This window comes from Ranitomeya imitator, chromosome 2 (genome assembly GCF_032444005.1).
Source record: "Ranitomeya imitator isolate aRanImi1 chromosome 2, aRanImi1.pri, whole genome shotgun sequence".
Taxonomy (NCBI): Eukaryota; Metazoa; Chordata; class Amphibia; order Anura; family Dendrobatidae; genus Ranitomeya; species Ranitomeya imitator.
The window spans coordinates 163,915,726-163,931,191 of NC_091283.1; positions in this window are offsets into that span (position 1 = coordinate 163,915,726).

A 15,466-nucleotide genomic window follows, 5' to 3' on the forward strand; every position below is an offset into this window, starting at 1 on the left:
AGAAATACCACCACATCATTACCAGACCACATAGTGACCAAATAATACCACATACAAGTATCAGATACTGCCTCACCATGACCAGATCACACATTGACCAAGTAATACCACATACAAGTAACAGATCCTGCTATACCATGACAAGACCACATATTACCACCATATAGTGACTGAATAATACCACATACAAGGAACAAATACTGCCACAAAATGACAAGACCACATGTATTACCAGCATATAGCGACCAAATAATACCACATACATGGGAAAAATACTGTCACACCATGACCAGACCACATATGTTACCAGCATATCGCGACCAAATAATACCACATACAGGGGAGAAATACTGCCACACCATGACCAGACCACATATATTACCAGCATATAATGACCAAACAATATCGCATACAAAGAGACATGCCGCCACACCATGACTGGACTACAAATTACCATCACATAGTGGCCGAATAATAACACATACAAGGGACAAATATTGCGACACTGTGACCAGACTACAAATGACTACCACATAGTGACCGAATACTACAATACTGATCATCAATACAAATTGATCACGAATACAAACCACAATACTAACAACACTGCTATTACCACCAGTGACATTATACACAAGAGCTTTGTATATAGTATACAGTGTATATTATAAGTGTACAGGTAATACAGCTATCACCAGTGACATTATACACAGGAGCTCTGTATATAGTTTATAGTGTACAGGTAATACAGGTATCACCAGTGACATTATACACAGGAGCTCTGCAGATAGTTTATAGTGTACAGGTAATAAATTGATCATCAGTGATATTATACACAGGAGCTCTGTATATAGTGTCAGCTTACAGGTAATACAGGGATCACCAGTGATATTATACACAGGAAATCTGTATATAGTGTCAGTGTACAGGTAATACAGCTGTCACCAGTGATATTATACACATGAGCTCTGTATAGAGTTTATAGTGTACAGGTAATACAGTGATCACCAGTGATATTATACACAGGAGCTCTGTATTCAGTGTCAGTTTACAGGTAATACATGGATCACCAGTGATATTATATGCAGGAGATCTGTATATCGTGTCAGTGTACAGGTAATACAGTGATCACCAGTGACATATGCAGGAGCTCTGTATATAGCGTATAGTGTACAGGTAATACAGTGATCATCAGTGACATTATACACAGGAGCTCTGTATACAGTGTCAGTGTACAGGTAATACAACGATCACCAGTGACATTATACACAGGAGCTCTGCATATAGTGTCAGTGTACAGATAATACAGCGATCAGCAGTGACATTATACACAGGAACTCTGTATACGGTTTATAGTGTACAGGTAATACAGGGATCACCAGTGACATTATACACTAGAGCTCTGTACACAGTATATAGTGTATAGTGTTCGTTTACATGTAATACACTGACTCACCAGTGACGTCTCTAGTTGAAGTCCTTCATCTTCACTTTTCTTCATCCAGCACAGGCCACCATCACTTCTTACAGCCAGAACCCTTCTCTGCAGAAAATAACACACTGTGATCAATAGCTGATCGCTTCTAGATCTCATAAACCACTTTTTTCCCCAACTTCTACACTATGCCAGATGAAGAAAAAAAGTGACATAATGCTGCCATGCACAGTAACAGGACCTCCCTATTGTTCCCTCCATGGAAAACAGTTTCCTTAAAAGTAAACTACATTACAGTAGTAATAATAACCCTAATTGGACCCTAAAGAAATTATGCTCCCAACTTGCCACCACAAATTAATAAAGTATGTTCCTCATTCTGGACCCCTAACAGTAATTAAGTCCCTCATCCTGGCCCCCTTTGCTAAATAATGTCATCCAGCATGGCCCCATTTATTTAATAATATGGCCCAGCTTTGCTCCCTTTGTCCCTTGTCCAGCCTGGCCCCCTAAGTCCCTTGTCCAGCCTAGCCCCTATGTTCCTTGTCTAGCCTGGTCCCCATATGTGCAGCTTGGCCCTCATATGTGCAACCTGGCCCCCATATGTCCCTTGTCCTGGACCCCTCCATATATCATTTCTGGCCCCCATATGTCCCATGTCCTGGCCCCCATATGTCCCTTGTTCTAGCACCCATATGTTCCTTATTCTGGCCCATATGTGCATCCTGGTCCCCATGTATCCAACCTGGCCCCCATATGTCCCTTGTCCTGACCTCCTCATATATCCATCCTGGCCCCCATATGTCCCTTATTCTGGCCCCATATGTGCATCCTGGTCCCCATGTATCCAACCTGGCCCCCATATGTCCCTTGTCCTGGCCCCCATATGTCCATCCTGACACCCCTATGTCTATCCTGGCTCCCATATGTCCCTTATCCTAGCTCCCATATGTGCATCCTGGCCCAATATATCCATCCTGGCCCCCATATGTCTCTTGTCCTGGCCCTCATATGTACCTTGTCCTGGAACCCATATTTCCATCTTGGCCCCCACATGTCCCTTGTCCTGACCCCCATATATCCATCCTGGCCCCCATATGTGCATCCTGCCCCACAAATCCTGGCCCCTCATATGTCCCTTGCCATGGACCCCCCATATATCCTTCCTGGCCCCCATATGTCCCTTGTCCTGACCCCCATATATCCATCCTGGCCCCCATATGTGCATCCTGCCCCCATATATCCTTTCTGGCCCCAATATGTCACATATTCTGGCCCCAATATGTGCATCCTGGCCCCCATATGTCCATCCTTGCCCTCATATGTGTTGTGAATTCTGTTGTCGGGCTCCCACCTGTGGTCATGAATGGTACTTCGGCTGGTTCTGTCCATGGACTTCCTCTGGTGGGTGTTTCTGAGTTTCACAGGTGACGAGGATAATTCGTTAGCTGCTGCTCTATTTAACTCCACTTAGATCTTTGCTCCATGCCACCTGTCAATGTTCCAGTATTGGTCTAGTTCACTCCTGGATCGTTCTTGTGACCTGTCTTCCAATCTGAAGATAAGTTCCAGCTTGTATTTCTTTGGTTTGCTATTTTTCTGTCCAGCTTGCTATTTAATTTGTTGTCTTGCTTGCTGGAAGCTCTGGGACGCAGAGGGAGCGCCTCCGCACCGTGAGTCGGTGCGGAGGGTCTTTTTGCGCCCTCTGCGTGGTCTTTTTGTAGGTTTTTGTGCTGACCGCAAAGTAACCTGTCCTATCCTCGGTCTGTTCAGTAAGTCGGGCCTCACTTTGCTAAATCTATTTCATCTCTGTGTTTGTATTTTCATCTTTACTCAGTCATTATATGTGGGGGGCTGCCTTTTCCTTTGGGGAATTTCTCTGAGGCAAGGTAGGCTTTATTTTTCTTTCTTCAGGGCTAGCTAGTTTCTTAGGCTGTGCCGAGTTGCATAGGGAGCGTTAGGCGCAATCCACGGCTATTTCTAGTGTGTTTGATAGGTTTAGGGATTGTGGTCAGCAGAGTTCCCACGTCCCAGAGCTCGTCCTTATTATCAGTACTTATCAGGTCATTCCGTGTGCTCTTAACCACCAGGTCCATTATTGTCCTGACCACCAGGTCATAACAGTACAGGTGGCCCAAAGTACTAATGCATCTCAATAGAGGGATAAGAGAAGTTCTGAGACCATTTTTTTTTCTTTGCAGTGTGTTTTGTCTCTATTTTCCCCTTTACCTCTGGGTGGTTCAGGACACTGGTGTAAACATGGACATTCAAGGTCTGTCCTCTTGGATGGATAATCTCACTACAAGGATACAAAACATTCAAGATTTTGTGGTTCAGAATCTGATGTCAGAGCCTAGGATTCCAATTCCTGATTTGTTTTTTGGTGATAGATCTAAGTTCTTGAATTTCAAAAATAATTGTAAATTGTTTCTTGCCTTGAAACCTCGCTCCTCAGGTGACCCTGTTCAACAAGTAAAGATCATTATTTCTTTGTTACGTGGTGACCCTCAAGACTGGGCATTTTCCCTTGCGCCAGGAGATCCGGCATTGCGTGATGTTGATGCGTTTTTCCTGGCGCTTGGATTGCTTTATGACGAACCTAATTCAGTGGATCAGGCAGAGAAAATCTTGCTGGCTCTGTCAGGGTCAGGATGAAGCGGAGATATATTGTCAGAAGTTTAGAAAGTGGTCTGTGCTCACTCAGTGGAATGAATGTGCCCTGGCAGCAATCTTCAGAAAGGGTCTCTCTGAAGCCCTTAAGGATTTCATGGTGGGGTTTCCCATGCCTGCTGGTCTGAATGAGTCTATGTCCTTGGCCATTCAGATTGATCGACGCTTGCGTGAGCGTAAAGCTGTGCACCATTTGGCGGTACTATCTGAGCATGGGCCTGAGCCTATGCAATGTGATAGGACTTTGACCAGAGCTGAACGGCAAGAACACAGACGTCGGAATGGGCTATGTTTTTACTGTGGTGATTCCACTCATGCTATCTCCGATTGTCCTAAGCGCACTAAGCGGTTCGCTAGGTCTGCCACCATTGGTACGGTACAGTCTAAATTTCTATTGTCTGTTACTCTGATTTGCTCTTTGTCATCCTATTCTGTTATGGCATTTGTGGATTCAGGCGCTGCCCTGAATTTGATGGACTTGGAGTATGCTAGGCGCTGTGGTTTTTTCTTGGAGCCCTTGCAGTATCCTATTCCATTGAGAGGAATTGATGCTACGCCTTTGGCCAAGAATAAGCCTCAGTATTGGACCCAATTGACCATGTGCATGGCTCCTGCACATCAGGAGGATATCCGCTTTCTGGTGTTGCATAATCTGCATGATGTGGTCGTTTTGGGGTTGCCATGGCTACAGGTTCATAATCCAGTATTGGACTGGAAATCTATGTCTGTGTCCAGCTGGGGTTGCCAGGGGGTACATGGTGATGTTCCATTTTTGTCTATTTCGTCTTCCACTCCTTCTGAAGTTCCAGAGTTTTTGTCGGATTATCGGGATGTATTTGATGAGCCCAAAGCCAGTGCCCTACCTCCTCATAGGGATTGCGATTGTGCAATTAATTTGATTCCTGGTAGTAAGTTTCCTAAGGGCCGATTGTTCAATTTATCTGTGCCAGAATACGCCGCTATGCGGAGTTATATAAAGGAATCCTTGGAGAAAGGCCATATTCGCCCGTTGTCATCACCGTTAGGAGCAGGGTTCTTTTTTGTGGCCAAGAAGGATGGTTCGCTGAGACCTTGTATTGATTACCGCCTTCTTAATAAAATTACAGTCACATTTCAATATCCTTTGCCGTTGCTGTCTGATTTGTTTGCTCGTATTAAAGGGGCTAGTTGGTTCACCAAGATAGATCTTTGAGGGGCGTATAATCTTGTGCGTATTAAACAAGGCGATGAATGGAAAACAGCATTTAATACGCCCGAGGGCCATTTTGAGTACCTGGTTATGCCATTCGGGCTTTCCAATGCTCCATCAGTATTTCAGTCCTTTATGCATGACATCTTCCGAGAGTACCTGGATAAATTCCTGATTGTGTATTTGGATGATATTTTGGTCTTTTCGGATGATTGGGAGTCTCATGTGAAGCAGGTCAGAATGGTGTTCCAGGTCCTTCGTGCTAATTCCTTGTTTGTGAAGGGGTCAAAGTGTCTCTTTGGAGTTCAGAAGGTTTCATTTTTGGGGTTCATTTTTTCCCCTTCTACTATCGAGATGGACCCTGTTAAAGTCCAGGCCATTTACGATTGGACTCAGCCGACATCTGTGAAGAGCCTGCAAAAGTTCCTGGGCTTTGCTAATTTTTATCGGCGCTTCATCGCTAATTTTTCTACTGTTGCTGAACCGTTGACTGATTTGACCAAGAAGGGTGCTGATGTGGTCAATTGGTCTTCTGTGGCTGTAGAGGCTTTTCAGGAGTTGAAGCGTCGTTTTTCTTCTGCCCCTGTGTTGTGCCAGCCAGATGTTTCGCTTCCGTTTCAGGTTGAGGTTGATGCTTCTGAGATTGGAGCAGGGGCTGTCTTGTCGCAAAGAAGTTCTGATGGCTCGGTGATGAAGCCATGTGCTTTCTTTTCTAGAAAGTTTTCGCCTGCTGAACGTAACTATGATGTTGGTAATCGTGAATTGTTGGCCATGAAGTGGGCATTCAAGGAGTGGCGTCATTGGCTGGAAGGAGCCAAGCATCGCGTGGTGGTCTTGACAGATCACAAGAATTTGACTTATCTTGAGTCTGCCAAACGGTTGAATCCGAGACAGGCTCGATGGTCGTTATTTTTCTCCCGTTTTGATTTTGTGGTTTCGTACCTTCCGGGCTCTAAGAATGTGAAGGCTGATGCCCTGTCAAGGAGTTTTGTGCCTGACTCTCCGGGTGTTCCTGAGCCGGCGGGTATTCTCAAAGAGGGGGTAATTTTGTCTGCCATCTCCCCTGATTTGCGGCGGGTGCTGCAAAAATTTCAGGCTGATAGACCTGACCGTTGCCCAGCGGAGAAACTGTTTGTCCCTGATAGATGGACTAGTAGAGTTATCTCTGAGATTCATTGTTCAGTGTTGGCTGGGCATCCTGGAATCTTTGGTACCAGAGATTTGGTGGCTAGATCCTTCTGGTGGCCGTCTTTGTCGCGGGATGTGCGTTCTTTTGTGCAGTCCTGTGGGACTTGTGCTCGGGCTAAGCCTTGCTGTTCTCGTGCCAGTGGGTTGCTTTTGCCCTTGCCGGTCCCGAAGAGGCCCATGACGCATATTTCTATGGATTTTATTTCGGATCTCCCCGTCTCTCAAAAGATGTCGGTCATTTGGGTGGTTTGTGATCGCTTTTCTAAGATGGTCCATTTGGTACCTTTGTCTAAATTGCCTTCCTCCTCTGATTTGGTGCCATTATTTTTCCAGCATGTGGTTCGTTTACATGGTATCCCGGAGAACATCGTTTCTGACAGAGGTTCCCAGTTTGTTTCAAGGTTTTGGCGATCCTTTTGTGCTAGGATGGGCATTGATTTGTCTTTTTCCTCGGCTTTCCATCCTCAGACAAATGGCCAAACCGAACGAACTAATCAAACTTTGGAAACATATCTGAGATGCTTTGTTTCTGCTGATCAGGATGATTGGGTGTCCTTTTTGCCGTTGGCTGAATTCGCCCTTAATAATCGGGCCAGCTCGGCTACTTTGGTTTCGCCGTTTTTCTGCAATTCTGGTTTCCATCCTCCTTTCTCTTCAGGGCAGGTTGAGTCTTCAGACTGTCCTGGTGTAGATACTGTGGTGGATAGGTTGCAGCAGATTTGGACTCATGTGGTGGACAATTTGACATTGTCCCAGGAGAAGGCTCAACGTTTCGCTAACCGCCGGCACTGTGTGGGTCCCCGACTTCGTGTTGGGGATTTGGTTTGGTTGTCGTCTCGTTATGTTCCTATGAAGGTTTCCTCTCCTAAGTTTAAGCCTCGTTTCATCGGTCCGTATAAGATTTCTGAGGTTATCAATCCTGTGTCATTTCGTTTGGCCCTTCGTGCTTCTTTTGCCATCCATAATGTGTTCCATAGGTCGTTATTGCGGAGATACGTGGCGCCTGTGGTTCCATCCGTTGATCCTCCTGCCCCGGTGTTAGTTGAGGGGGAGTTGGAGTATGTGGTGGAGAAGATTTTGGATTCTCATGTTTCGAGACGGAAACTCCAGTACCTGGTCAAGTGGAAGGGTTATGGTCAGGAAGATAATTCCTGGGTTTTTGCCTCTGATGTTCATGCTGCCGATCTGGTTCGTGCCTTTCATTTGGCTCATCCTGGTCGGCCTGGGTGCTCTGGTGAGGGTTCGGTGACCCCTCCTCAAGGGGGGGGGGTACTGTTGTGAATTCTGTTGTCGGGCTCCCTCCTATGGTCATGAATGGTACTTCGGCTGGTTCTGTCCATGGACTTCCTCTGGTGGGTGTTTCTGAGTTTCACAGGTGACGAGGTTAATTCTTTAGCTGCTGCTCTATTTAACTCCACTTAGATCTTTGCTCCATGCCACCTGTCAATGTTCCAGTATTGGAACTTATGAAAACGAGTAACCGATACCCACACTGAATGGGCCTGTAAATTACGGCGGTCACTGCTACAGTGGGTACAAGGGAGCCAAGCAACCACTAAGGAGGACGTCCTCCAGCTCTTCTTGTTAGAACGATTCTTTAATGGACTAAATCCCGAGACACAGGAATGGCTTCGGGACAGGCGGTCAATGACTCTTGAGGAAGCCGCTCGTCTGGCCGATGAACATTATGACGCCAGGAGGCCTCTGTTGTCCGGATCAAAGATGGTCACTAGGGTTCCGCCCATGGACCTGGAGGGCCCCAAACCACCGAAGATTGTAGGGGGACCAGCTAGAAACCCGGCCTACCACAGTTCCCCTGGGGCGCGATGCCACACCTGCCGTCAGCTGGGCCACCTGCAAAGACAATGTCCCAACCGGACTCAGCATACCCAGTGGCCAAAGGCGGGAACAGCTACCTTCCGCCGGGCCGCTGTACACTGCTACCAAGGCGAAGCTGACCCGGCATTGGGGGCTACAACTAACCAAGGGGTGGAAGACATGGAGGAAGTGCTGCATGAAGTAGACCCCGTGCAGGCAGCCCGGGCAGATAATCGACAACAGCATCAACAGGTCGTGTGGGTTAATGGGAAACGCATGCAGGGACTAGGAGATTCCGGGGCAACTTTGAGCCTTGTGAAGCCTCATCTCGTCCGGGACCAAGAGAAGACGGACCGGACAGTGGCAGTCCGTGTAGCAGGGGGAGCCATACATCGACTGCCCACTGCCAGGATTCACCTGAACTGGGGAGTTGGGGATGGCCTTGTTGAGGTCGGCTTGATGGAGGATTTGTCTGCAGACGTTTTGCTGGGAAATGACTTGGGGCCCATGTTGTCTGCCTTCTCGGTTGCCCCTCTGGCTGAGACATATCCTGTGACCACCCGGAGACAAGCTCGAGCTGCGGAGGCGGAATCACACTCAGAGGAGGCCCAGGTAAGACATCCCAGCCCTACACGTGTTCCCATAGCCAGACACATTTCTTGGGCCACCCCAGATGAATTTAAGAGGGAGTTACTTGAGGATCCTTCATTGGAGGGATATCGTGGGAAGGCACAGGAGGGGAGAGGGGCACTGGAAGGGGAACAGTTTATATGGAAGCAGGGACTCCTCTACCGGATCACAGAGCAGCACCACACAGGGACGAGCCCCACTATAAAACGACAGCTGTTAGTTCCCAAGAAGTATAGGCAGGAGTTACTGCGAATCTCTCATGACATACCCTTGGCCGGGCACTTCGGCGTCAGTCGCACCAGGCATCGTCTGACACAAAACTTCTTTTGGCCGGAGGTAACCTATGATGTTTGTCAATACTGCCAGACCTGTGACAGTTGCCAGCGCATTGGCAAGAGGGGAGATCGATGCCCCCTCCCCATTGTGGAGGAACCAATTTGCCGAGTAGCGGTCGATCTGATAGGGCCGTTAGCCAAACCCAGTCCGTCAGGGAAAAGGTATATATTGACAGTGGTAGATTATGCCACACGGTATCCAGAGGCGGTTGTGTTACCTAACATACTGGCAGAGACGGTGGCGGCTGCCCTGCTCCAGGTTTTCTCACGGGTTGGATTTCCCCGGGAGATAATCTCAGACCAGGGTACCCAGTTTACAGCAGAGGTGACCAACCAACTGTGGAAGCTGTGCGGCGTAAAGTCCATTAGAAGCGCCCCGTACCACCCGCAAACCAATGGGTTGTGTGAACGCTTTAATGGGACGTTAAAACAACTCATTGGGACTTTTACCAAGACCTACAGGGACTGGGAGAAATTCTTGCCTCACCTCCTGTTTGCCTATCGAGAGGTGCCCCAAGAATCCACGGGGTTCTCCCCATTCGAACTGGTATACGGGAGACGGGTAAGGGGACCCCTAGACTTAGTGCTAGAACACTGGGAAGGGGAGGGCATCATAGAAGGGGTACCTATTGTACCCTATGTGCTGGAATTCTGGGACCGCCTACAGGAGCTGACCCAGGCTGTATGTGGGAACATGCCGGTGGCCCAGCGGCGCCAGCGCGTATGGTACGATCGGAGGGCCAGAGAGCGCACCTTGGAAATAGGGCAGAAGGTCCTGGTGTTAGAGCCCACTAGGCAGAACAAATTCCAAGCTGCATGGCAGGGGTCCTACCAGGTAGTGGGGAAAATAGCCGACACCACCTATAATGTCGCTGATTGTGACGACCCCAGGGTTATCCGCATGTTCCACGTGAATATGCTGAAGCCCTATCGGGAGCGCCCTGAAGAGGTAGTGGCCATCTGTGCACCTGAAGCTGAGGATTTAGCCGGACTTCCCTTGCCTGATGTCTTAGGGGCGAGGACTCAGTCTAAAACATGGGACCAGGTACACTGGGGTGAAGACTTAGGTCCCCGGGAGAGACAGCAGGCAGAGGAGTTGTTGAGGCAGCGACAGAGGATGTTTTCGGGGAAACCCGGGTACACTCACTTGGCACAACACAAGGTTCAGACCCAGGATCAGACCCCCCTGCGACAACCCCCCTTCCGCGTCCCTGAGTCTGTACAAGAAGTGATGCGACAAGAGATACAAGAGATGTTGCGTTTAGGGGTCATTGAAGAGTCAGATAGTCCCTGGGCATCCCCCATAGTGTTAGTGCCCAAGAAGGATGGGAGTACACGGTTTTGTGTAGACTATCGTAAGCTCAATGAGAAAACAGTGACGGATGCGTATCCAATGCCGCGTGTGGATGACTTGTTAGACCGGCTGGCAGGGGCAAAGTATTTGACCACCATCGATCTATGCAAAGGCTACTGGCAGATTCCCCTTAGTCCTGATGCTATTCCCAAGTCGGCATTTGTCACCCCGTTTGGCTTATTCCAGTTTCGAGTTATGCCATTCGGGATGAAGAATGCCCCGGCGACCTTCCAGAGGCTGGCTGACCGGCTTCTGGATGGTCTCCAGCACTATGCGTGTGCCTACCTGGATGACATCGCTATCTACAGCGCGACATGGGAAGAGCATCTAAGTCACCTAGAGACAGTATTAGACAGGATCCACAAGGCCGGAATCACCCTGAACCCAAACAAGTGTCACGTGGGCAAAGCAGAGGGTCAGTATTTAGGGCATTGGGTGGGAAGTGGGAAACAGAGACCAGAAGCAGCCAAGATTGAGGCTATAGCCAAAAGGCCCACCCCACGCACTAAAACCCAGGTCATGGCGTTTCTAGCGACAGCGGGTATTACAGGAAATTCGTTCCCAATTACAGCAGCATAGCCAAGCCCTTCACTGATCTGACCCGTAAGAACCAACCCCGCCAGGTAACCTGGACCCCAGAGTGTGAGGAAGCCTTCCGCCAGCTAAAGGACGCCCTCACCAATACCTCGTATTGGCCGCACCCGATCCAACTAAACATTTCCTTGTTCACAAAGACGCTTCTATGTTTGGATTGGGGGCAGTACTAAGCCAAGTTGGGCTGGACGGCCAAGAACACCCGGTAGCTTACCTGAGTCGGAAACTACTGCCCCGTGAAGTGAGCTATGCGGCCATCGAGAAGGAGTGCCTGGCAATAGTATGGGCACTCAAAAAGTTACAACCATATTTGTATGGACGACAGTTTTCCCTCCTAACGGACCATAATCCCCTAGTCTGGCTTAATTGGGTCTCCGGAGACAACGCCAGATTACTGCGGTGGAGTTTAGCGCTACAACCTCTGGACTTCACCATCCACTACAGACCCGGCAAACAAAACGGTAATGCCGATGGACTAAGTCGACAAACGGAACTTGTACCAACCCCATAAACTTCGGTCATCCCCAAACCGATCCGTTAAGGATCAGACTGTGTATGCCGATCGCGTCGTTGAAAAGGGGAGCCGTGTTACAGAACCCCCAGCACCAAGAATATGTTATGCAGTATATATTATGTATAATAGGTTCCATGTGAAATGCATCAGTCCACAGGCTGCGCCCCTGGGCAGAGAGGACAAGATATCCCCCTTCTGTCCTCCCCCACCTTTGTAATTCCCCCAGTAAATATCAGCAGGCTCCGGCCCCCTGCGGCTATTGTAATGTATGTCTGGCCTGCTTTTTCTATTGGCCTGCCCTGTGTATCTGTGTTATATATTCTGTGTGCTGTAAATAAAGTGAGTTCTTTTAGACTGGAATACGTGGAGTAGCAGTCAGCTTTTATATGCTCTCACGTAATCAAGGAATTCCAGCCAGCGTCCTTCATTCAGAATCCAGCAAAAGCAGAGTGGACCTCCTGAAACACGGGGTGGTACTGAAAGAGGTACCCCAGCTTGGTAGACCCCGTTACATTCGGTACCGATCGGGTGGTCATTAAAGGGGAGGTCACGGTGGCAGCAACCCACTCCGTGGCCCTGGGTGTCCAAATTAAAGGAAAGGTCTTTAAAGGGGTTATTAGGAATAAGAATGTTTGTGATGCCACCTGTGATGCTCGGTCAGGGGTAACCGATGCTGCTTAAAGGGGTCCTCTGGAGAGTGCTGGCACTGCAGCAAGGATGGTACGGCTTCCCACAGGTGAAGCTGGGTCCCCAGGATTCCCAGTGTATTTGGCAAAGATAGTGTGGTGCCAGAAATAAGGTTGCAGTCTCTTTACCTGTTTACTGGTGATTCACGGCCACAGTCCAGGGTACAGGTAACAGGTGTTGGTGAGGTCCAGTCGGCCTGGAATCGATTATGGAGTCCCCTTTCAGGTGAGGTTGTAAGCCTTCCTTCTTGCACTGTAAGGCGAGTCCTTTGCTGCTTAAGGCTACACACAAGGTCCTCTCTTTCCCTGTCCTAAGACAGTACCCGCATGGTAGGCAACGCAAGCCTTTTTACAGGTGTCTCTATCATGACTCCGGGCTCTTTATGTTGCCGTAGCTTCGGGTGTGGGTGTGGACAGATGACCTGACATCTTCTGCCTTGCAGTTCTGCTATGGGACATACAGTTCCACACAGCCTCGGGCTCCCGGTTCTTGCACCTCAGCATGGAAGGAGCTCAGTCGCAGCCCCCTTCCAGCTCCTTAATTCTCCTGTGCTTCTTCCCTCTGGCACATTCTACAGATGCAACGCTGTCTGCTTCTCCTCTCTGGCCTGGAGCTGCAGCACCACGTCGCTGCACGGCCCCAGCTCTCCTGCTCACTCTCCTCTCTCCTCCAACTGTCTTCTCCGACTCCCTCCTCAGACTCTCCTTCTCTGATCTCTCAGGACCAACTCCCTCCAACTCCAAAACTGAACTTTCTCACTCCTCCTCCAAGCCAGAATATGTATTCAGGGAAGCTCCCCTGAAACCGGGTCTAGAGCTCCCCCTTCTTGCCTGGAATCAGAACATGTTGTGTGTATGTACCACCTATTAAAGGGATCCTCCTCGCTTCGAGGCATGGAATCAGCCTCCCTTAATGGAAGGCAACACCACTGTAATAACCGACTTCCTGGGGTGTTACACACCGCCATACGGTGACCATATAATGGTAATATCAGTTCTGCACCAGTGACCTGTGGGCCATATATGTGTGTATTGTACAGGTTCTCACTAGTAATGTTCTCACTGAATGATGTCATTCATTTTCCCTTTTCTTTTCCATTTGGCCCAGACTGCCATGACCTCTTCTTCCCTCTATAATCCGTCCCTGTTAAATGTAACACACAGACATCCTTCACTTACTGCTTTTCCAGGACCTTCCTCAAATTCTACCAATTCTACACAAACCATATAGTACCTATATAGTAATAGTACCCTCCTATTGTTCCCACACAATAACAGTGCCACCTCTGTGCCCCTGCACAGTAATAATGTTCCCTCTGTACTTCCTCATAGTAATAATGCTGTGCCTTTAGTTATACAGTATATTGCACTATAGAAATAACATCCCCTTTGCCCCCTCATAACTTCCTTACAGCTATACAGCACCCCTTGTAATAATGCCCCTTTGTGTTGCCTTATAATAATTACACCGTGCCTCATTTAATAACACTCCCCCTTGTAATAATGACCCTGTACCACTTTATAATAATAAAAACACCCCAGGAACTCACTCAGCTTTATGCACACACACTGATCACAAGCAAACAGGTCACAAGTTAGGATGTTACCTTTAGTAGCCATTCAAACCCATTTGTGTCAACTTCTGTGCATATTATCAGGCCAAAATCACCAGGATATGTGAACTTTTGATCAGGGTCATTTAGATGTTTTGGGTTGTCATTATGATTTAAAAAGAGAAAACACAGTAGATTGACAATAAATGGCTTCACCCAACCACTAACCATGACTGGAGAAAAAGATTTGGTGTTATCATTCATATTCTCTGAAAAATGGAAAAGAAAGCAAAAATTCTTCCGGGGTATGTAAACTTTTGAACACAACTGTATTTTCCATGGCACTGTGTTGAGATGTGCTGCAGAAGACCAAAAAAGGTGGAAGTCTGCAGAGACGAGCTGTGGAAGTGAAAAGTTATCATGACGTCTAAACCAGATGGAGACGAAAGGTATAAAAATGACTCCAATCTCCGGGCGGATCAATAAAAATTTGCTGCACAGTGGCGCATTCAGATTATGGGTAAATTAAAGTTTTGCTCCTTTAATGTAAAGGGGCTAAATATTCCTGAAAAAAGGAGACAGGTCCTATACACAAGTCATAAACAGCAGGTTTCGGTCCTGATGCTCCAGGAGACGCATTTTAAAACTGGGGCTGTCCCCCTCTGCGTTTCAAAATACTACCCCAAATGGTACCACAGTTCCAATCCGCATGCCAAATCTAAGGGGGTCTCGATAGCTTTTCATAAAAACTTTGTGCCGGAAGTGCTGAGTTCCTCTATAGACGCAGATGGTAGATATGTGTTTTTAAAAATTTCCTGTGATGCACGTCAATTGGTCTTGGCTAACGTCTATTTTCCGAATCAAGGTCAGCAGAGCTTCAGTGCGGAGTGTGGGAGGCGCCTCGGGGAATTTGCTGGCTCCTCTCCTGTGATACTGGGGGGCGATTTCAACATTCCCATGAATCCGGCGGTAGACGTCTCTTCGGGTAAGACTTCATACTCGCTTTCTTCTATTGCTCGGATTAGGAAACAAATGCGCGACATGAGACTAGTTGACATATGGAGGATACTTCACCCGGGTACAAAGGACTACAGTTTTTTCTCACAAGTGCATAACACCTACAGCAGAATTGATTACTTTTTTATCTCACACAACCTGCTGGATCTCCCAGTGGAAGCAGAGGTGGGTTCGATTTTGTGGTCGGACCATGCCCCGATATTTCTTTCAATTCTGTTCCATTCTAATACAAAACCGGGCTTCTCGTGGCGCCTGAATGAGAACTTGCTCCAGGATGCCCAATGCAAAACCGATGTGGAAAAGACGATATCCAATTTTGTAGCGGACTATGGGGGGGACACCACATCTTCTACTATGAAATGGGAGGCCCTGAAAAGCGTGATACGGGGAGTTTTTATTTCACATGGCGCGCGCTTGAAGAGGGAGAGGGTCGCAGAAATAATTAAACTCTCAGACCAAATTCATAAATTAGAAACGCAACAC